Genomic DNA, 25,860 nt, shown 5'->3' on the forward strand with positions numbered 1-25,860 from the left:
AGGGAATCATTTGAAGCCCTGAAATCAATCTTTTATGAAGGGAGCTCTGGTTTCTTTTGTTGGAGAACGGGATTAAGAAATCAATACGAGCACTGGCTGTGCTTGTTGCTGCTGGAGTGGTACTGTTTCTAGGCCCTCTCAGTGGAAGACCTAGCAATACTCCTGTATGCTAAACCATGCACACACAGGATTTTAATTATCTTGTCTAGCTATCCACCTACCTACCTACCTTCCTATCCCTTGTCTATCTGTCCATCTACATATAACCTCTCCATCTCTCTATTAAAATGAACAAGAGTTTATACTGACACCTCCTATTCTAATCCAGCATCACAGGGCTTACTCTACCCTCTCTCCCTTGCTTATTTACAACCTCCTTCTCTGACAGTGAGAAACCCTGTTTCCTGTTATCCACAGTTTGTTTACTTATTTGTTCAATCCTTGAATATGTATTGAGTAGGTTCAGAATGGCTAACCAGTGCCTCTGGGAGAAACATACTTGCCAGTTAGAGTATGGTATTCCTGTCTTCCACCTTCAAGTGTTCAGCTGAAACACTGCTTTCCAGAGACACTTAGGTCAACTCTTTTTCTCCCACTACCTTCAGTGAAGTTATGTCCTACATTTGTTGTACACTTAGCTCATCTGTCACAGTCTGCATTCCATCCTGGAATTCCCCATCCTTCTGGTGGTTGTTTAAAGTGTGCCTACAGTCAAGTTCACTCTTTGTCAAACACATAAATCCTATGGGTATGACAAATGCATGGAATCACCCATGTATGAATCAACCCAGGACCGTATGGAAGAGTTGCTTCAACCTAAATATCCTTAACAATATACTTTGGAGACACTATACAACCAGCCTTGTGAGAAACAACCCAGGCCACAGCTTTGGAAGGAACCCTACCTCCAACCAAGCATCGATGACTTGTTTGGCTGAGGATGAGATTAAGGAATTGAGGATGACTTACTCTCTTTATAATCCATAAAGACAGGTCATGTGGTATTGATTTTAATTTTCTTGTAATTTTATATTTTGGACTTCAACCTAACTTAAAAGATACTTAATTTTTAATCTTTATGTTTTCCTTAAAATTGATAAAAAAGCGTGTATTTAAATTTGGGCTATCTCCGTGTTGTTAGCATTTTTTTTATTGGGGTATATTTATATTATCATGCAATCTCATTGCTGAATTGCTGATGTCAGACGATATAGCTGAACATAATTTGGGATGGGAAATAGAGCAGAGAACATTCATGCTTGGAGGTTAATTCAGGCACTGCACTGCTCATGCAAAATGATCCCCAACAGAACAGTATTTGGATTTCATGTTTTGATATTCTTGAGATTTCACTTTTTGAGATCCAGTAGAGTTACATTTTCTAATCATTTTTCTCCCTTGTGATGGTTAAGTTTAGGTGTCAACTTAACCAGCCATGGAGTGCCCAGTTTAAACATTATTTCTGGGTGTGTCTATGAAGATGTTTTGGGATGAGATTAGCATTAGAAGGGGTAGATTGCCCTCCCTAGGGTGGGTGGGCACCATCCCATCCTCTAGGGCCTGAATAGAAGGAAAGGCAGAGGAAGCTGAATCTTCCCCTTTTTCTCCTGCCTCACTGCTCGCGCTGGAGCATCTCATCTCACCTTTTCTGTCCTCAGATTGGGGTTTACACTATCAGCTCCCCTGCTTCTCAGGCCTTCAGACTCAGACTAAATTGTAACACCAGCATCCCTGGGTCTCCAATTTGCAAACCAACAGCACCTTGCACCATCTCAGCCTCCATAATCACATGAACTAACTCTCTCTCCCTCTCTCTCTTTCTGGTTCTGTTTCTCTGGACAACGCTGACTTACATCTCCCTTGTTCTTTCAGTCTTTTCCCCTTGGGAGGCATAAAGTTTTTGTGGAGGAAGAAGAACTGGGCAGACATACTTTTGTCCCTCTCTTTCCCCTGCATTAGTTTACACTTGGAATCACTAAACTGGGGCCCCTGAACTGAAATCCTTCCACTTTTCAGTGCTGTCAATAGTAAGGTGTGTTAGTTCCTATTTTGGAAACGATTTGTGGCTACAGACCTAAACCATGTTTACAGCACCTTTAACAGTAATAGAGCTCACATTTAACCTCCATCTTCTTGACTCACTTGTCCTTTTTATTTGGTTTTTATCTCTGGCAGGAAAACAAGTGTGTCTAACACATAGCACAAGGAAGGATGTGGGTAAGGATGAAGGGAAGTGGTATTTGTTAAAATCGTATTCTGTATCAAGCTCTGTGCTGCACAGTTTATATATGCTCTGTTTATTTGATCCTCACGAATAATATGTTTACTCTCTGGCACTTTATTAGTTTTTATTTCCCCTCTTCCCTGTTCAGGTCCTGAGAAACAATTTAAGTGTAATACTTGATTCAGCAGGGGACCCAGGTAGTACTCTGAAGACATGGGGAAGAAAGACTGGAAATTGGAGAACCAGCCATTCATGCAGGTCTGAGAATGTCACCGCCAGTGGCACCTGGGGCTGAGTGCCACTGGGGATGTCCCACTGAGAGGCCCTGTGGAATGGTTCAGAGCTGTGACCGGCGAGCACTGAGCTACTTACCCACCAGTTATCATCTCAGGTTCGGAGATTTGCTCCTGGACCACTAACTCCTTAGTGCTCTTAGCTTGCCCTGCCCAAGATGGGGCGGCTCAGCAGCCCATGATAGCCTCTGATGGAGAAACCCAGGAAGCCAGAGGCATATATGTAGATGGAGATGACCTTGGGCATGATATTGACAGGGTCTATTATAAGTACTATTTGCATTTCACTCTTTACATTTCACTATTGAAGAATCTCAGCCCCAAATATTTAAGTAACTTGTCTGAAATCACATGGCTAATAAGAGGCTAAGGTTTTAAACCTAGGTCTTAGTGAGATTCACCCGTACTCCTTTCTGCTGTACATGAAACCTTGCCTGACATCTGTCTTACCTCTCACTGCAGGGCACTGCTAACAAAAGATGTGGCATGGTCTCTTGGTGGGGGCAGTCAAGAAATACTATACAATGAGATGGAAATCTAGAGTCATGGGAAACTGGATGCAGCCTGGAGACTGTCATGCAAAACCCAGCTCTGCCTGCACCAGGTGAGCACCTAGGAAAGCTTAACTGAGCTCTCACGTGTCTCCTAACTCAGTTTAACACAGAGGAGTATTAGCGGAGACAACTCTGAAATCAATGGCCTGGAAGCTTTAGACGTTTTTGTGGATTCTAAGCTCACTCTCGTGTAGTCTTCAACCTTTCAGTGTCCAACTGCTAGATCCATAAGGTGAGGAGTAGACTCCAGCCACAGCTGCTTTAGAAAACCAGAGTGGTGAGGAAAACATGCATTTCAGCTGGGCTGTCATGCTGGACTTGAAATGTGAGAAGGATGCATGAAGTGCCAGTGAGAAGAGCCTCTCTGTTAAGAAGTTGAGCCCTGAAAAACTCTGATCTCACTGTTTGACTTTCAAGGGTTGCTTCTAAATGATGGGTGGCATGAGGTCAGCTTGAAAAAATGCCATCATGCGTATATTTGCTGTATTGTATCTTGTAAACAATATTCCTTCTCACGATCAATACCCAGAGATCCATGTGTGTCCAGTGATCGGCTTTCCTTTGGCAAAGCCACCTGAAGACCGTGGGATGGAAATGGCGCTGTCTAGATGAATGGGCAGCTGAACCCCCTCAGGCTGAAGAGGACTTGAGTTAAACTCATTAGCAAAGGTCATAAGGAGATATTACTTTGAAGAAGTTAGTGAATCTCATTGGGGATTGAAAGATTATTTTTTGTTTAACCAAATAGTAAATTGTTTATATTGAGAAATACAAAGAAAAAGAAAGAAAAGAAAAATCAAGTTAATGTGGTCACCTAGTATTAAAATCTGTGTGTGTGTATATGTATGCACACACACATATATATTATATTACTATAATATATTAATATATAACTAATACTGCATGTCTAAAATCACATATATGGCCTATGTTCTTATATATTTATATATATATGTATAGCTATACATATACATATTATATATATCTTCTACATTAGGAAATATATATGTAATTTTTTATAATCCTGAGATCAGAATGTATATAAGTTTTATAATATTTTTTATCATCGAATATGTATGTTTCCTTCCTTAATTTTGTATTAGATACACTTAGATACTCATATTATTTGTAGACAAGAATTGAGACTATGCCCTTTAGTAGGTGAGGTTCTGTTTCCTGATATTAGCAAAGTTTATATATTCTGATACCAATATATTTCTTTTAATTTTTCTGAGTTTCACCTGTTTTCTTCTTGTATCTCTTTTTGACGGTTGGATACAGAACAAGCCTTAACCGATTATATCCTGAAGATCGGACTCACTAACTTGAAGCTTCATGACCAGGCGTCTTCCTTTCAGAGGGCCGGGCAGCTAGGGACCTTGTGGGGAAGGTTCAGAACCGGCCTTAACTTGCAGGGGTGCACATCCCATCCTTGACTTTCTCAGCCATCTGATTTATGCCATCTTGAATGCAAATATTACAGGTCTATTATCTATTTTTGTTTATTATTTATCTATTATTGTAAATTTTGTATGGTCCAAGCTTATACAATAACTTCTGAAGTAGCAGGCTAATCTCTGCACATCATATACTTACAGTGGTGTCAGCCCCCAGACAGGTCCTGAAGGGTGCATAGTTCAGGCCCCCTCTTCCCGTGAATGTCCAAAAATATAAAATCTATGTTTTAATGTTATTATTAAAATATTACTTTGATTAATATTTGGTTCTTTTGACTTTTACCTCTTTGTGAAAGTATGTTAAATATTTGCTTAGATTTAACCTCCTTCTGTATCTGATGTATTTCATGACTGAGCACATCCTAATGTGAGTTCCTATCTGATCCATCTGTCAGCTAGAGTTCAAGTGCAGTTATGTAAACATATGGGTTTGTGAGAAGGATTTTTCTAAGAGCATTAGATATATGGTTTTCTCTCTTATTTTTCTACTAATGTTAGCAACTTACTTTGATGTAGAAATATTTGGTAACAACCTAATCTCCACAAGGCTCTGTGTATACTTCATTATATTTATAATTTGGTGCTTTAAAGTATATACAAACCTGAAACTCTTCTGATTTTAAAATGTATTTGTTGATTTATGCCTGAGTACGTACTGAACTTTTTTTTCCAGTAAGGTTGCAACTTAATAGTTTTGGGTTTTACTCACTAATTGTGGAGTTATTAGGTGAGTTAATTTTCATGTCTAGAGTGCTGGGCCTTCAGAGAGAGAAGCCTTATTTATATCGCTAGTTGTATTCTTTCTATCAATCTGTTCTTTACTCAGGTAATTCCCATGAAGAAGAGCTTCACTCTTTATCTTCTAAGATTTGTATTTATTCTCCATAGCTTTAATTTTATTTATTACAGAGATAACATCTTTTATTTCACTGATTTGATTTTGACAGAAATTTATCTGCTTTTCTTTGCCTTATTTCTACATTTTACATTGGGCATGGTGCTTTTGATCCCATGGAGGGTATTTTACTCTTAGAATATTACCTTCTTACAAATTCACAGGGACCTTTATCTTTGTTTTGTTTATATTTTTTGCTTGCTCATTTCTAGGCAGAACTTAGAATATTACCCTGGTTTTGTGCTTGGTAGGTTTACCTTTATTCTTGACAAGCTCAAATTTTGCTCTTTTTTTTTTTTTCTTAAGGCATGCCATCTATGCGATCATCTCTCAGCTCTCTGAGGAAAGGGGACAGATCTCTCTCTGTGACTTTTGTATCCCCAGTCTCTATAACAATGCATGACAAAGAATATTATTCTCAGTAAATGTTGGTTTATGAAAAGCACCATGAAATCATTGCCCAGTGTGATATATAGCACACACTTGTGGGGATAGACTAAAAGTTCACATCCAGTGAACACATGGATGCACATAAGGCAATAGCTCAGGTTTAGAAAACATATGTAGGATGTCTCCAATAGCAAGCAAAGTGTCCTGACCAGTGAAAAAAATCAAGTTGAGACCATTTCTTCTGAAAAACAACAACAAAATCATTCACTCTGCTAGTCACCATTTTTCTCTTTTGGTTTTGGTGCTGTGCTACAGACAAAACTGTAGCTTTAAGTTTCAATGTATAAAAGGCACAAGCAAATTCCAGAAAATACAAATCTTAATAGTTGAAATGGATTTTCAGAGGTATATTAGATACTAATGAAGTCAGGTAGAAAAATGAAATTTTACAACTCAGAACTGTTGATTAAAAAAAAAATTAGGATGAATGAGACAATACAAGTTTTATTCAAAATAACAGTTATCTATTAATGATATGGTAAAAACTAAGGGGTTATTTCCAGGTTTTTATGAGACTTATAAATCAGATTTATGAAAATGTTATTACTTCCAGCACATCTTTAATCTTAATATATTTTTCTCCCTGAATAGTCTGATAAGAACTGCAAAAGTAATATAAGTTTTTGAAAGAGCAAATATTTTGAGGGAATTATTAATATTAAATAAAACACATTTCCCAAGTATGTCATCAAGATGTAATCTACATAATAACGTTAGATTTAATATCCCTTCCCTGGCTCTGCAGGTGTTATTGATCAAATCCATATCTCTATGTGGGATTTCGGATTAGTGAACTTGAATGGAAGATGGGCTACATTTTTCATGTTTCATCTGATATTGCAGTGATTTTATTAGAAGTTGATGAAATATATGCTGTATTTAATTCTATTGATTAGTGCATTTTACTCATGAAGTTACATTTGGGTTCAACTCCTTTGGGACATTTTTTTACTCCATTGTCTGTGATGGCCTGATAATGGTAATTGTTGAAATTTAGAGACAGAGTGATTTAGGTGAGTTACCATCCAACTTGTCTTGTCATTCCAGTGAATTCATGATTTATTATGTTGAAATTCCATTAAATAAAACAATATAAACTTTGATGGTAATTTATTAGTTTTTCAATTAAGTTGAAAAGATAAGCAGATAACCATCTCTATAGAGACCTGGCCGATACAATCCCTCCTTGTAACTGTAATATACAGAAAGACAATCAGTGATGAGTTTGACTGATGACTATGGACTCTAAGCAAAAAAAGTTATGATTTAAAGATTCATAACATCACATTATGAAAATCTGATGTAACTCTGTCCTCAGCATGGTTACTGAAGCAGAGGGAATATTGTGTCTAATTTTCAAGAGCAACATCTTCCCAAGAGGATGCTTTTTGGGTTTTCTCTAGGACAGTTGTTTTGTTTTTTCCAAGCTGACAATATTCTTGCTTCTAACTGGCATATTTCTCTTCTACATTTTTCAGTTAGATTATGTGCTAGTCTTGCTCTGACTTCTAAACTACTCTGTCTTCATAAACTAAGTGTATATATTTATGATCCAATTATTTGCATATTCTGTTGTCCAATTATCAGAAGGACATCTTATTTTTTGATTCCAAGTTGTTGGGGGTATATGTGTGTATGAATCCATGTAAACTGGTGTGAAGGAGTAGAATGTCATCTCTTTAGTATACATCCTTTGATACAATGGCAGAAGCTAATATTTTACAACACTCAGATTGTTCAGCAAATTTATCATCATATAATGCTACGTCCTATGTGAGTTTTCACATACTTATAGCAGGAATAGATTTTTTTTTTTTTTTAGTAATTGTCATACTGAGTGAAGTAAGTCAGATGAAAGACAAATATCATATGATATCACTTATATGTGGAATCTAAAAAAGAGGGTACAAATGAACTTACTTACAAAATGGGTGTAGAAAACAAACTTATGGTTACCAGGGGATTTGGGGGGTTAAATTGGGAGATTGGGATTGACATATACACACTACTATATATAAAATAGATAAGTAATAAGAGCCTGCTGTATAGCACAGGGAACTCTACTCAATACTCTGTAATGACCTGTATAGGAAAAGACTCTAAAAAAAAAGAGCAGATATATGTATAACTGATTCACCTTGCTGTACACCTGAAACTAACACAACAGTATAAATCAACTACACTCCAATAAGAATTTTAAAAAACTAGTGTTTTCATTTACTCAGTTGTTACATATTTTTTGTACCTCAGAAATTGTATGGGATAAATATTGAAAAGTAAGAATGAATCAAATCACTTTAAACGTCTTTTTTGTCTTATGGCTATTATTTGAAATCAACATTAATAAATAGTTTTATTCTCTGAAAATTTCAGTAAAGGTTAAATGTGAACACAAACAAAAACAAGGAGGAACACCCAACCCCTGACCATTTGACAATTCCCTCATCCCTAAATTCAAACATAATTTTCCACAGTAAATTCTGTTTGAACATTTTCCATTGTCCTCTGATTTATGGACTTGACATGAAGGATAATTGACAATATTCAGCTGTCAATTCAGCGGTAACCTTCTGAAGGTTTACACTTTATGAACAACCCTCTTTCTGAATTAAAACTTCAATTGTTTGCTGGATTTACATCAAAGTTCTTATATCTGGGTAGTCTGCCACTGTTAAAACCTGTTTCTTTATTTTACTATATTAGGGATCATTCTGATTTCTCTTTCCCCAGGGAAACCTCGCCTCTCAGAGGGTGCCATGTCCACTCTGGACAAATGGACCAGGGCTCCTCTGAACTCTAAGTATTTATGATGTGGCGTCACAGGCCCTGAGGGCTCCTGAACCATCCTTTACCCATTGTATGTCCTATAAGCCTCTCCAATATTGTGGTTCAGCACAAACCCCTCAGTGTCACTTTAGCTTTCCCTGTGGTGTCCTCGCCGTCCCACCTCACCTGCCACACACACACTGCATGGCCCTGGGGCCTGTTCCCGGGAGTAGAAGGGATGGTCCTCTGTTCTATTGCTTGCATCTTAGATTATTCTTTTGTACTACTTGGAGCTACCTGGCACTCACCATATGTAAAATATTTTCAAATAGAAAAATCATATACAATAGCAGCAACATAGCAACACTGTTTTTACAATCTCTCATCTATCTACCTATCATGTATCTATCCTTCTATTTGTGTGTGTGTGGGTGAGGGAGAGTGAGCGATTCTATTTTTACTTCTCAAATATTAATTCAATTGAATTGATCTGAACAATTTATACATTGTTATATTGATACATTTTCAGGATAGTTATACATTTGTAGGATACTTTGGAAATCCAGAAAGCTATGTCAAACATAGAAACAAGCATATTAGATCCAGCTCTACATAGAGGTTGGAACGTAAATAGCTTATGCTGTCAAGTAGGAGAGTCCTCTAACAAATGTGTGTTCCTTGAGAAGTGGTTCTAGCCACTCGGGAAACTGATGAGAAGTATGGAGGGCCTTAGAGTTGAAAGAATTGATATGGGGGCTTGTTATTAAGCAGGGATCCATTCTTCAGAAATATGAATGTAGGTCACTGAAATACAATGTGATGCTTTGCCCTAAAAACAAGAGAGCAATGGGAAATGAGAACAACTGAGGATAAGCTGCAGGTGGGCATGAGGGATGTGCAGTCTGTAGGCTGAGTCCTGAGTGCTTAGCTTTCAGTCATTAGCTAACGGAGCAGGCAGGAGCACAGCCTGTGGGCTTCCCCCAACTTGGCCTTCAGAAAGTCAACTAACTAGTCATGTCATGGTTTGAGTTCTTAATTTTTAAAATTAATAGATTTGCATTTATGACCATTATGGAGAACAGTATGGAGCTTCCTTAGAAAACTACAAATAGAACTACCATATGACCCAGCAATCCCACTACTGGACATATACCCTGAGAAAACCATAATTCAAAAAGAGTCATGTACCATAATGTTCATTGCAGCACTATTTACAATAGCCGGGACATGGAAGCAACCTAACTGTCCATAAACAGATGAATGGATAAAGAAGTTGTGGCACATATATACAATGGAATATTACTCAGCCATGAGAAGGAAAGAAATTGAGTTATTTGTAGTGAGGTAGATAGACCTAGAGTCTGTCATACAGAGTGAAGTAAGTCAGAAAGAGAAAAACAAATACTGTATGCTAACACATATATACGGAATCTTAAAAAAAAAAAAAAGGTACGGATGAACCTAGTGGCAGGGCAGGAATAAAGACATAGACATAGAGAATGGACTTGAGGACATGGGAGGGGAGGGGGAAGCTGGGGCGAAGTGAGAGTAACATTGACATATACACACTACCAAATGTAAAAGAGACAGCTAGTGGGAAGCAGCCGCAGAGCACAGGGAGATCAGCTCCGTGCTTTGTGACCACCTAGAGGGGTGGGATAGGGAGGGTGGGAGGGAGGCTCAAGAGGGAGGGGATATGGGGACATGTGTTTGAATATGGCTGATTCACTTTGTTGTACAACAGAAACTAACACAGTATTGTGAAGCAATTATACTCCAATAAAGATTTATTAAAATTTAATTAATGAATGAATTAATTAATAATTTTAGAGCAGGTTTAGTTTTACAGTAAAATTGAGCAGAAATTTCCTGTATAACCCCACTTTACCCCACAAAGTTTCCCTTACTGTTAATAGTTTATATTAGTGTGGTGCATTTGTTACAATTGATGAACTGATATTTGCACATTACTTTTTAACTGCAGACCATAGTTAACATTAGGATTCACTCTTTGTGTTGTATAGCTCTGTAGGTTTTGACAAATGCATACTGCCATGTATCCACCATTCCGGTACCATACAGATTCATTTCACTGCCCTGAAAATCCCACATTTCATCTATTCATGCCCAAGTCCTTGATATCTGCTGTTCTTTTTACCATCTTCATAGTTTTGCTTTTTCCAAAATGTCATATAATTAGAATCATATAATATGCAACCTTTTCAGAATAGCTTTTTATACACAGCAATATGCATTTAAGGTTCCCTCATGTCTTTGCATGGCTTGACACCTCATTTCTCTTTATCACTGGGTAATACTCCATTGCATGAACGTATCCCAGTTTGTTGATCCATTCACCTACTGAAGGGCATCTTGGCTGCTTCCAGTTTTTGGCAATGATGAATAAAACAGCTATTAATAGTCAGATGCCTGTTTTTGTGTTGACATACATGTTTCACTCATTTGGGTAAATACCTAGGAACAACGTGCAGGGTTATGTGGTTAAGGTGAGGTTTAGATTTGTAATAAATTGCCGAACTGTCTTCTAAAATGGCTGTACCATTAGTAGTCCACCAGCAATGAGTCAGATTGCCTTGTTGCTCCACATCCTTGCTCGATTTTGGTGTTGTCAGTATTTTGGCTTCTAGCTAACCTAATAGGCATGTAGTGATAGCTCATTGTTATTTTAGTTTGCAATTCCCTAATGACATATGATGTTGAGCATCCTTTCATATGCTTATTTTCCATCCATTTATCTTCCTTGGTGAGTAGTATATTAAGATATTTTGCCCACCTTTTCATAGGCTTGTTTTCCTACTGCTGTGTCCTTTGATTATTTTGGTTACAGTTCTTTAGATGTGTGATTTGCAAATATTTTCTCCCAGGCTGTGGTTTGTCTCTTAAATTCTCTTAACAATGTCTTTTACAGAGCAGAAGTTTTTAACTGTAATGAAGTTCACTGTATAAATGTTTTTCATGAATAATGCTTTTGTTTTTGTATTAAAAACTCATTTTCCTGCCCAAGCTCACCTGGATTTTCTTCAATGTTATCTTCTAGAAGTGTTATAGTTTTACATTTTACATTTAGGTCTGCCAACTAAAAATTGGCACTTGACGTCTGCCTCTGCAAGGATTAGGTCACTAACTGTGGCAGTCGCCGAACTTCAACACACCTTGAAAGGAGTCCAGGGTGGAGATCAGGAATGAGGTCCTCTTTGCGCTGGGAAAAACTGGAAGAATAGTCATTCAGATAATTAGATATTTTCAGGAGAAGATTTTATGAGCCCAAATTCTTGTATATTATCATATCTAGAAAAGCACTAAAATCATTAATGGAATATATGCTCCTGTTTCTAGCAGTAAACTTCATGAGAACAGCAGCAAACCCCTGCCAAAATGTGTGCTTGATTGCATGTATCGCCCTTCACCAAAATTACTTATATACTGACCACCCCTCCACCTCTTCAGAGCAGTTCCTCAGAGTTATCTGAGATGCTGTCTCCAAGGCTATAGTCCTCATTTTGCCCCAATAAAACTTAACTCACAATTCTCATAGTGCGGGGTTTTTTTCAGTCAACAGGTCTGTGATTCATTTTGAGTTAACTTTTGTGAAAGGTGTAAGGTTAATGTCTCTCTCTATATATAATTTTGCATATAGATATTCAATTGTTCCAGCACCACTTCTTGAAAGCACTCTCCTTTCTCCATTCAACTGCCTTTGCTCCTTTATTAAATTTCAGTTTACATTTAAATTACAGAGCTACATTTTTATGGTTCTATTTTTGGCTTCCTGTTCTGTTCTATGGATTTATTTCTATATTCTTTCACCAATACCACACTACTGTTATAGCTGTTGCTTTAGAATATATCTTGAAGTTGGTTATTTTTTTCATTTTCTGACTTTGTTCTTCTTCAATATTGTGTTGGCAATCTGTATCTTTTCTTTTTTCATGTAAACTGTAGAATGAATTTGTTGACATCCACAAAATAGCTCGCTGGTATTTTGATTTAGATTGCATTACATCTGTAGATCAAGCTGGTAAGGACTGACAACCTAACATTATTGAGCGTCTTTCTTATGAACATGGAATATCTGTGCCTTTAGTTAGACTTCCTTTGATTTCTACCATCGTAGTTTTGTAGTTTTTCTTGTATCGATCTTATATATATATTTTGTTAGATATATACTTCAACATTTATTTTTCCTTTCTTTTGGTGTTAATGTAAATGGTGTTGTGTTTTTAACTACAAATTCTGACTACTAATTGCAGATATGTAAAAAAGCAATTGACTTCTGTATATTAATCTTTTATCTCACAACCTTGATATAATCACTTATTAGTTCCAAAAGTTTTTTCTTTATTCTTTGGTATTTTATATATATATATATACACACACACACACACACAAATATGTCATATATGAACAAATTTTCATTTCTTCCTGATATATACTTTTTATTTGCTTTTCTTTTCTTATTGCATTATCTAGGACTTCCAGTATAATGCTGAAAAGGTATGAGAGAGGGCATTCTTGCTGAGTTCCTGATCCTATGGGAAAAGCATGTAGTTTCTCAGCAGTAAGTATGATGTTAGATGTAGGTTTTGTGTAGTTGTTCTTTATCAAGTTGAAGAAGTTCCTCTCTATTTCTAGGTTGCTGAGAGTTTTTATTATGAATTATTACTAGATTTTGTCAAATGTTTATTCTCCATCTATTGATGTGCTCATATGATTTTTAACTTTTTTATTGCTATGACAGATTACATTAATTGATTTTAAAATATTGAAGCAGCCTTGAATATCTGGGATAAATCCCTCTTGGTTTAGTCTATAATTCTTTTTTTATATTGTTGGATTCAATTGCTATCTTGCTGAGGAATTTTGAATCTATGTTCATAAGAAATACTGGTGTACAGTTTTCTAATCTTGTAGTATCTTTGTATTGTTTTGATATTAGGGTGCTGTTTTTGTCTAGTAAAATGAGTTAAGAAGTGTTCCCTCTGCTTCTATTTTCTAGAACAGATTGTAGAGAATTGGTTTTGCTGAGTTTCTCATTTTTAAATTGAGAATATTTATACATAACCAATAGAATAATTCTGAAGATTATAAAAGCTGATGTGTTTAGAATGTTTATTACATTTTTGGGCACTCAATAACAGTCAAGAAACTGCAGGCTTTGTAATGAAAACATTATTATAACACTGGCTGCTGATATGGCTTGCACTGGTACTACATTTGTTTTTTTAAATTAAATATAATTTTTTAAAGAGTTTATTTATTTATTTTTGGCTGCATTGGGTCTTTGTTGCTGCATGCAGGGCTTTCTCTAGTTGAGGTGAGTGAGCGTACTCTTCGTTGTAGTACACAGGGTTCTCATCTCAGTGGCTTCTTTTGTTGTGGAGCATGGGCTCTAGGTGCCCAGACTTCAGTAGTTGTGGCATGCAGGCTCAGTAGTTGTGGCACACAGGTCTAGTTGCTCTGCAGCATATGGGATCTTCCTGGACCAGGGCTTGAACCCATGTCCCGTGCATTGGCAGGCAGATTCTTAAGCACTACGCCATCAGGGAAGCCCTGGTACTACATTTTTTAAATTGTCATTTTCTTTAGCTTGGCATAAGAATTCAGAGTGTTTACTTTGGAGGCAGACAGACAAATGTCCTCTTGAATTCAACATTTATTAGTTACTAGTTGTATAACCTGATCAATGTACTTAGTCTCTCTAAACTTCAGTTTCTCATTAAAAGTGGAAATGGCAATAGTCTCTAAGGGCTACCATGGGGTTAGAGTTATGTGTGATAACCCCTGTGATAGACTCAGCACACCAGAGGCTCATAGGAGGTGCTCATGACACAGAAAATATAATCATTTTCTGGGCTCTAGGATGAGCAATACTGAAGAGAACTCTTCTGAGCTTATCTCTCACCTTTGAGAAATTCGTCACTTCTCCTTTGACTAAGAACAGATCTCAGAACTTAGAACTTCTGGGTTTATGTTTTATTGAGTACAGGGGGGCCTGGGAGTAGGTAGAGGAGGAAGATAGTGTGAAGACTTCCTTACAGATTATTCAACAGGCAGGTGTGAAATACTGATGGTTTTGTTTCTATTTTATCTAATCCAGAAAAGAAAGGCCTAAGGGTGTTGGTCATATGTTTTTAATGCTCTCTAATTTCACACTTCTAACCAATCATACCTTCTTTAAATAGAGTGCACCCTGTAGACTCCACACAGATGTAAAAAGATTATGATGATGATAATGATGATGATGGATATCATCACACTCTTGTTTCAAGGGGAGAAGAAAATGAATTTGTGCTTATTAAGAATACAAAGTAGGATTGTTTTCCTTTGAGAAAAATGGTAAAATTACTGCTATATATTTGCATATTGTTAAAAGAGACAGCTGAAATACTGAACAGCCCTAAATGTTAATGTCCCTGTTTTTCTGCCCATCACTCTGTACACAGTGTCTCTAATCACTCTGTCATATTTTAGTCCTTCTTAGTTATATTAACTCATTGTTATATTTTATAGAACATCTTTGTTGTAAACAATGCTAAATAATATGAATTTGAAAATAAAACATTTTTGGACTTGTATCTAACATGCATAAAATGTGAGGTCTAGCAAATATAACTTTTCATAATTTTTGATTGCCAAAATCTAAATATGTAGACAAGTAAAAGGCTCTTTTCTTTTTTGAGGGGGTGAGAGAGGGAAATCAAGAACATAGAGCTGAGGTGATTTTATGCCTTAACTCATGGTATCATTTTATCATCACTTTATACAGTGTCCCTTCTTTTATTAGACTATCAATTATTAGATTATCGGTTGTTCTCCTTTGTTACCCAACAAGATTGCATTGTCCTTTCTTCACTGTCATCATTTTTTTGTGTTTTCAATGTGTGTAATTCCAATTCATCTCCCACACATTTGCTTTTATAATATGTTTATTCATTTAGAATGTCTATCACTGTTTTGTGTTTTAAATTTACATTAGTTGTCCTACTTTTGAGTTATCATATTTTCACTCTATATTATGTTTTCAAGATTATTTTTCATTATATGTGGCTTTAGTTCACTCCACTGAATGATATTTATATTCTGCATTTTAATGGTTCATACAGTTAAATAAAACCACCAAGTTTATAAAAATTTTTCCCCTGAAAATAACACTATGGCAAACATCTTTCTACATCTGTGAACAAAGGTTTACCTAGAGTTTACACCCAAGAATATTGTGTGTATGTATTTATATAAAGGCAATAAACATATGAAATTTTTCCATATGGAAGAATACACTAAATTCAGGATACTTTTGCCTCTGATGAGAGATGGAAGGACATTTAATTGAGAGAGTAAACAAAGGAGATAACAATTTGTCTAAAAATGTTAACTTTAATAAAAATATCTGAAACAAAGTGATAAGTAGGAAAATTAGTAAATTCTGAAAAGTGTGTACATAAACTTTTAGTGTGTGATTCTGGGCATCTTTATGTATTTTTTAAAGTTAAAAAATTTATTCATGATTTTGAGAAATTCACAATTCATTAGGACACACAGCAAAACATTACAATAACACAAAACAAAATGATAAGTCCTTTAGTAGGAATACACTCAACCTATATTGTTTATGTGTATGTGAAATATAGAGGAAGGTGTCCAAAAAATACACAAGTGAAAATATGTTTCCAAATATATTATACTTATGTGAATTCTGGACAATTGAGTACTAGTGTGCTAAGCATATAGAGAAAAAAGTACACAGGGTTCTCATCTCATCTCAGGTAGAGGTAACGAGTCATGAAAAGTGAAGAGTTTTGGAAGTTTTAGTAAATATTGATGGAAAATATTTTATGTGTTTGGAACAAGGTTACACAACATGACAGAGGCAAGGAAAACTAAAATTTCAGCAGGGAAATTCTGTCAGGATATGTCAGCCAATAGCAGATCTTGAAGACATATTCTTACTCTGTGGGCCAATTAAAGGAGAAGTGAACTTTAGAAAGATAATTTTCTCGTGTCAGGAGACTTGGAAATTCCTGCCATTCTGATCAAGATACTTGGCAATAACCTTTTAACAAAGTTTATGTCAACTGGAAAAGTTTGTACTTGTCAATTCTCATTAATCTGGTATAGTATACCTACAAGGGCTGGGCCATTCCAGTGCCAAAAGGAGCAGTAACAGACAGGGAGGGAAGCAAGAGTTCTGCTAAGTGACATATTTTGGCCTTTGCCCTGAGAAATTATGTTTTTTTGGTACTTTCATGTCTGAAAATAAAGGAACTTGACACAGTGCTCCAAAGGAGGAAGAAAATGTTGTAAGTGGTGTTATCTTATTCATCCACCATGGCTGTAAGTGAAGAATAACCAGGTCATACACTTGGACTTAAACACGACTGAAAACCTCTCTTATCACCTTTCTTCAGGCATCTGCCTTGTTGAGAAATTTGAGTTCAAATAAAAAGAAAGTCCATCCTCAAAGATGAGAGGACACTCTCTGTAATACCTCCTTATTGTTTGTATCTTTAGTAAAATATGCAGAGCTTTCTTGAAATAAAATAAATATTGATAATGTTTATGTTTTATAATCTGACTCCTTTGCTCAAAGTCATGTTAATTAAATAATTAAGTTAGTATTTGATAAGGAAAAAGGGTCTCATTTTTGTTTTAGATTCCATATACATGCATTAGCATACGCTATTTGTTTTTCTCTTTCTGACTTACTTCACTCTGTATGACAGACTCTAGGTCCATCCACCTCACTACCAATAACTGAATTTCATTTCTTTTTATGGCTGAGTAATATTCCATTGTATATATGTGCCATATCTTCTTTATCCATTCATCTGTCAATTGACATTTAAGTTGCTTCCATGTCCTGGTTATTGTAAGTAGTGCTACAATGAACATTGTGGTATATGTCTCTTTTTGAATTATGGTTTTCTTATGGTTCTGATGAACATATTGGCAGGGCAGGAATAAAGATGCAGACATAAAAAATGGGCTTGAGGACACAGGGCAGGGGAAGGGGAAGCTGGGGTAAAGTTAGAGTAGCATTGACATATATACAGTACCAAATGTAAAATAGCTAGCTAGTGGGAGGCAGCCGCATAGCGCAGGGAGATCAGCTCAGTGCTTTGTGACCACCTAGAGGGGTGGGATAGGGAGGGTGGCAGGGAGACACAAGAGGGAAGGGATATGGGGATATATGTATGCATATGGCTGATTCACTTTGTTGTACAACAGAAACCAGCACAGCATTGTGAAACAATTATACTCCAATAAAGATGTATTGAAAAAAAGAAAAGAAAAGGAGTCTCCCCCATATTTGGCAAAGCATCCCCCAAGCTAGCAGTATCAATATGGTAAACTATAGGATACATTCTCTTTTTCTTTCAGGGTCACATAGAGTTCTTTGGAAAACAAAGTATCAGCCATTTACAATTAGAGATACTTGAGAAGAGTAGTACACCTCAAAACTGAGTTTAATACTAGTGATATTTCACATTCTGATATGACAGAATCCTAAAGTGGGAGATTAAATGAAGGATCAGCTGAGGTTCTCCATTAGGAGAATACAGAACATTCAAAACTTGGGTAACTGTCCCCTGACCCCTGTTTCTCTCTCTCTCTCTCTCTCTTTTTTTTTTTTTTAGTATTTATTTAATCATTTTTTAATTTATTTGACTGCTCCGGGTCTTAGTTGCAGCACGCGGGATCCTCGTTGCCTCGTGTGGGATCATCATTGCGGTATGTGGGATCCTTTGTTGCGAGATCTTTAGCTGCGGCATGCAGGCCTATGTAGCAAACTACTCCAGAACTTAAACAACAATTTTTTAACAATTTGTGGATTAAGATTCCAAGCAAACCTTACCTGGGCAATCCCAGTTCACATGGTGTCGACTGGACTCACTTGATGTGAGTACTTGGGCTTGACCATAGAGCTAAGATTGTTGGGACAGCTGGAGAGCTGGGCTCAGCTGGGTTCTACTCTTTTGCCATGTGGCTTTGCTAGAATACTTGGGTTCATTTCAAGGCAGCTCAGGCACCCAAGAAACCAAGACAAAAGCCGCCAGTCTACATAAAGCCCTAGTTTCAACTCATATAGTATTCACTCTACACCCCTAACCCAAGCAATCCAGCCCTGATTCAAGAAGAGGAGAATCAGAGCCTACCTCACATGGAAAAAGTGTCACAATGTTTGGCCATCTTGAAGAGGCCCCAGTCCTGTAGGTCAGAAGCAGAGATGCCTTTTCCTTTGTCTGCCAACCAACTTTGCACTTGAGATGCAGAACAGTTCCCAGGTGGTTAGCAATGCTTGGAAAGGAAAATAAGTACATAAGGCTGGAAGATTCCAAGCTCTATGGATCTGAATCAAAATCAGGCTTATCCTATCCCCAACTCCTACTGAGCAGAGTAGAGAGCAAAGTCCCAGGAGCCACTTCTATTTCCCTCTCCAAGGTATGGAGGGCTGCAGGCTTAAGGAGGGTGAGGAGCTTCAGGAGAATTTGAACTGCAGATACACTCACATTTAAGATTATCTACACCAGGAAGCATATGCAGCAATTCAACAAATACAGTACAATGTCTTATCCTTTATAAACAACTTTAATGTAACAACCACAGAAAGTTTCCAGAAATGTGAATCCACCCTAAGACATAGGGAGGTCATTTCATCTATATGCCTATAGTAGGATACTAAGGTCAAGAATAGGGAGGAAGGGACTTCCCTGGTGGTGCAGTGGTTAAGAATCTGCCTACCAATGCAGGGGACTCGAGTTCGAGCCCTCGTCCGGGAAGATCCCACATGCCGTGGAGCAACTAAGCCCATGCGCCACAACTACTAAGCCTGTGCTCTAGAGCCCACGAACCATAACTAGTGAGCTTGTGTGCCACAACTACTGAAACCTGCGTGCCTAGAACCTGTGCTCCACAATGAGAGAAGCCACTGCAATGAGAAGCCTGAGCATTGCAACGAAGAGTAACCCCTGCTCACTGCAACTAGAGAAAGCCCACGCACAGCAACGAAGACCCAACACAGTCAAAAATAACAAAAAGAATAATAATAAAAAAAAAGAATAGGGAGTAGGGAAAGGAAATACAGATGAATGTAATTTAAAAAATTAAAGTATTTATTGAAAAACTGAATAGATTTTCTGAATAGGAGTCTGGACACTGCAGAACAGCAAATTATTAAGCTCAAAAATGAAACTGAATAATTGCCTCAGAATGCAGCACAAAAGTTGAAAGTTGGAAAATATGGAAGAAAAATTCATAAAAGTAGAAGGGAATTCCTGAAGGGAAGAACAGAGTGAATAATGGGGAAGGATAAGAAATAATATCTAATAATTTACCAGAATGACTTGAAAGGAGATTAACAGTTGCTGTACAGAATAAATTAAAAGAAACTCATACATACACAAACTGTAAATAAACTTCAAACTGTCAATTATAAAGAAATATTCTAAGCTCCAACAGTGATGGAATAAATATGTACCTAAGGACCAGGAATCACATTGACATGGCGAAGCTGCAGAGCCCAGTGACGCAGAGTGTGGGTGCTGAGCTGGCCTGGCTCACCACCTGTGCACCACTGCGTGATTTACTCAAATCTCTGGGCTCCAGATTTCTTATGTGTAAAATGAAGACAATAATTACTTGCCTTATTAGACAGAATATTAATTTAGGTGATATTTATAAAGTGATTAGAACAGTGTCTGGTACACAGTGCTAGTTTGTTGTGACTGTTATTTTCATCAATTTCTACTGACACTACCTGTAATAGGACTATGAAGCAATATTCGAGTATTTAAGAAAATCAATGTTTGACCCAGAAGAGTGGAACAATCATTTGACTCTGAAGGTGAAATAAAGATGTTTCAGATATTTAAGGACTCAAGGAGTTTGTCACCTACAGATTCTCTTTGAAAGAACTACTAAAGATGTACTTCAGCAGAGAAATATAATAAATCTACGTAGAATAAGGGAAATGCACAGGTCACCGATGATCTAAGAAATGAGTAAAATATGGTGTTGCCTAAATAAGGTAGTGTTGTCAAGATAAATGACTTACAACAATGAAAAACGGAAATACCTTGTGTTAGCATTAACAAAGGTAGAGGAGGGTAGTGAGGATAGGATATAAAATATCTTATGTGAGGATATAAAATAATACCAAGTTTAAAAAATCTTATTCTTGAATAAAATAACTGGGTTTTGACTTAAAAGAGATATTTTTTAGTACATTAAAAATGACCAAAATTTCCTGGTTAGGGTAAAAATCCCAAATAACCCAAGTACAATTAAAGAATGTCTACCATCAAAAAAGAGTACCAGGCAAATTTTATGAGATGTTGACCATCTGCACTTTAAAAGAACAGATAAATTCCCATTGAAATTTCTTCCAAGACACAGAAAATGATGTCCCAATGTTATATTAAGAGTCTAAAGTAACTCAGCTATCAAATTCAGAACAGGACAACTTTTGAAAAGAAAACTACAGGATAATATCTCCCAAATATATATATATGCCAAACATTATAATACTGAATATTAAAATATTATGTTTCTCTGTATATTAAAAATAATAGACTAATAAATTTTACATCAGTAAATAGTTATGCTTCATCATTATAAAATGGGTCAATATAATTCATTACGTTAACAAATGAAATAAGGAAAAATAACATTGCATAAAAATATTTAAATTTAAATGTATTAAAACAAACAAACAAAGAACTCTTGGAACTGAAAGAATAAAAGTGAATATTCTTGAATTATTAGGAGCATTGACCAGGAAATACAGAAAATATCACAGTTAATTATGAAATATTATGTAATCCCATTGTTGTTAGAAAAGAAAACAATCACAGATTGACATTATGAAGATGACTTTAGTGGTGTTTGGTGGTCTTTATTAATGTAATTGGCAAAGACAAAGAGGCTAATATGTAACAGAGATAATACTTGTGGCATGTCTCCTCTTGGAAGTTAAGTGTGGCCAAGTTGTTTGCTTGTTGACCACTAGAATGTTAGAAATGATTTGCCTCACTTCCATGACAAAAATTAACAGCCAGTGTGCAATCTGTTATGTTTTCTTGTCTTGCCACACAAAATGTGAACTCAAGTGGTATGATAACCCAAGATGAAGAAACCTGGATTTAGGAATCATACATGGAAGACACCCACCCTGGATGGCCATCCAGAGTCTTGGAGAAAATTGGATTAATGAAAATTCAACTTTCCTTGTTAACTGCAGAGAGCTTGAGGTCATTTTTATTACAGGAAAATCTCATTTAACCCAACATAAAATGCATAAAATTTGAAAGGAACTAGCCAAGTTGAACTATTTGGAGGAATTATGGTTATTTACCTAAGGAAAAAAAAATGAACATACTTGTTTTTTAATTTATGAGAGTTTAGCAAGATAGAGAGAGCTATGATCAGAGTCTAACACTATACATGCAAACCTGAGTGATTTTCTATGTAGAAGTAAAAAGAATTCACAAAATATATTAGAATAAAAGATCCCATTCATAGCAGAAAAAACAACTACAACAGAAACAAAACTATGATAGACGCATGCATGTGGGCATGGAGTAAACCCTGCAAAAAAATAAGCACACCTTCATGTAGATAATATGCTTTACTAAAGAACTCAAAAGAAATCTGACTAAATAAAGAGAATATTCAACATTATAAAGAAGTTGATTTCTCTAAATTAATCTCTAAATTCAGTGCACTTTTAAACAAAATCTCCTATAGACCTTTGCAATAAAATCACACAGTAATTTATGAAAATCACCATGGATGCAGAAAATTTCTAATGAAACATAAGCATGCCAATTCTGCCAAAGCAAATTTGAAAAAATAATCACAAAGACATGCTCTAGCATGTATTAATATATATTTTTAATATCTTGTTTTGTAAATATTTTCTTAAGTTAGAAATGAAAAACAAAACTGTAAAGAAAAATAAATACATTTTATTATAACACACTTCGAACTACCATAAAATGAAACAGACCCTATACAAAGTTGAAAGACAATAGAGTAAGAACAAATGTTTGCAATATACAAAGGCAAATCTAAAAAATATCCTTAATAAGAAAATGACCAAAAGTGTAATAAAAAAATATTATCATATCAGTAAAAAATACGGATTGAAAATAGACTCATTACATTAGGAAAGTATTAAAAGGTTCATAATACTGCATTATTGAATTCATGAAAAAATGTGTTCATTTATATCCACACAGTGGCAATATGAATTGCAAAATCCTTTTGGAATATGTTTTTATAGCAACACATAATATATTTATTTGCTATGATACAATGTAGTATTTTAAAAAGAGTGAAAAAATACAAAGCTATATGTATAAAATTCATTTTCAGTCTGAAGAAATAGATGCCAAACTTGTTACCTTTGGGATAACAAATTTGGGAAAGGAATAGACTCCTTTTCAAATAGGAGGTCTGCTCAATCTATAAAGTGGTAATTATTTAATAGAAAATAGATGAATAGTTTATGTATTCAATTAAAATTTAACTTAACAAAATATATACATATGGTGAAAGATCATTATTGCACCAGTGTACAGATGTTTGGTTGTCACAGATGCAAAGTAACAAACTACTGTGGAAGTTTAAGTAAGGTACCCTGTGATTTGATAATAAAACTGTGATGTTGAGAACAGAGAAAACTGGTGCTATGTTAGAGAAAGTTAGAAGAGAGAATGAGCAGTGCAAAAATAGATATGGGGTGAAGGACAAAGATAATGGCAGAGTGCCTCTAACTTCCATGGTAATGTTACATATTTTGATGTGCCGTTTTCCAGTAATATTTTTAAGAGACATTTTTGTGGTGTAAGCTGATCAGATTAGCTTTGAGTTAAATATGTCTATGGGGGAAAAGATATCTTCAAAAATATTTCATCAGATTTATTTCTGGCTGTCAAGAGAGTGATATTAATGAGTGATATGACCTGAATAAATTATGGACTGCAGTTAATATGTCAATATTGGGTCATTGTGACAACGGTACCATAGGAATATAACAGGGGAAACTGTGTATGTGGCTATGTGGTTGGGGGGAGGTTTATTAAAACTCTTTCTACTATCTTCTCCTTTTCTTCGTAAAACTAATGCAGTACTAACAAATTAAATCTATCATTGTTTTCAAAAATAGCTAGTGGTCAAATGCCCAATAAGGCTTACAGTGTGAAAATTATAAATAACTAGGATTTATTCTAAATTGTGTCATTAGGAGATCACCAGGAGTGTTCGCGAGCACATTTTAGTGAGATGCTGGGGTGGAGATTGAAACAGGAAATTATCAGTGGGGTGGAAGCAGGCTTGTGGACCAAGCAGGCTTGAAGACACTTTCAAGGATGACATGCTCTCACTTACAGTTTCCTGCTTTCAAGTTTATTTACTCCAGTAGACTGTAAACCTACTGGAAGCAAATGTTAATTGTAATTCTTTGTTGAAGGACCTAGCAGAGTGATTTGCCCATATCAAACATCCAATATAGATTGGTCAACATCTGAAAATAATGAAATAGATAATCATTACTTGCCATGGAGTGTGAAGGAACAAAGATGGCTGACTGCTAAGGGAGATGTTTTGGGCTGTCCTTAAAGTTATTTTTCTTAAAGTAATCTCATACATCTATCTGTTTTATATTTCAAATTTTGGTAAGTCTGTCAGTGAAATTGTTTCACTATTGCTGAAACAGCCACTTTGCATATTTCTTTTTTAGGTAGAATCCTTTAGAGATACTGTGTAGATTCATCTCTTTAGCTATAAATGTTCAATTATATTTTGCTTAAAAAATAAGCTGTCTCAATTTTTTCTTCTGTGTTAAACGGTAAAAAGCAAAATGATACAAATAAACAAAAATCTCTTGAAGGAAATCCTTTGTGGGGCACATATGCACATTCAGTAAAGGATTGAAGTATCTCAGAAGAGTGCTTTACTGACAGTGTATAACATATGTCTATAATATATTCTGTAATATACTGTACATAACATTGCATACATGTGTATATATATGTATACGTGTATGTGTACAAATATGTACTAATATATCACACAAAATGATAATCAATGTCATCATTACTAGCACTATCAGCAGTAAATAAGTTCATTCAAAGTGGTTATGATTAGAGAAAGCCTAGGTGAGTGTACAAATCAATGGTTCCTGGGTCATATAAATGAGTATTTAAGACGTGGTGTGACATTGACTTGTTGTGTGGATTTCTGGTCAAAAATAATTTATGTAGACTCAGCAACCATGTCTTTCAAATGGGAACAATTATTTTACCTACTTCTATGCCATTCAAGTATGAAATTGACTGAGTAGGAAGGGCTGAACACATGGCCTTACATGACATCAGCAGCAAAGGATCTTCTTGTTGCCACATTGTGTATCTTCTTTGTTTCCTCTATATGCTCAGAATAGAGGGATGCAGTTGATTAGATAAAATTCTAAGGGGCACAGACTAGAAGACTAAAACTTCTAAAAATCAGTATAAAAGTAACTCCTCAGAGATAATCTTGATATAATAAATTTCCTCTCTTTCCCCAAGTATGAAGAATAGAAAAAAGCAAACCCCAAATACCATGAAAACACGATGTTTAATGTCAGTTCTTGCCAAACTAGTTATATTAGAGGAGAAACAGCCACAAAGGAGCATAAGAAAAATCTATAACAGGATATTCTGCTCTAACACAGGGCAACATTTATCACTGTTGAATCAATGATCTTGCTTAATTCTTCATCAAAGAATAATTAAAAGCATTCAAATTTGGAAGCATACATGTTCCATAACTTCAGTTATTTGATTTTTTTCCCTCGCCTTTATGTAGCACCTTAAGGCTAAATTTAATAATGGTGAAAGTCCGCTGACAAAAACTATGCTTTTTAAATCATAAAGTTACTTCAGTGTCAATCAGGAAACCAGCTTACGGATTAGTTTATACTACATATTCATAATAATGGTGCAACCCCAGAGAGAGACATTTTACTTTGGCAGACACATCTATGTCATATAACGTTACTATAATGAAAAAGTGGGGCAGACATTTTTAGATGAATTTGATCCTGCTAAGTCAACACAGGATAGTTGTTTGATAAGGGCATACTATCCATGCTGATTACCCAGCTGTTTTAGAGCACTTTAATATTCTGGTAAATTCAATAATAGGAAAAGAGAGAATG

Source organism: Orcinus orca, chromosome 9, assembly GCF_937001465.1.
Source record: "Orcinus orca chromosome 9, mOrcOrc1.1, whole genome shotgun sequence".
Taxonomy (NCBI): domain Eukaryota; kingdom Metazoa; phylum Chordata; class Mammalia; order Artiodactyla; family Delphinidae; genus Orcinus; species Orcinus orca.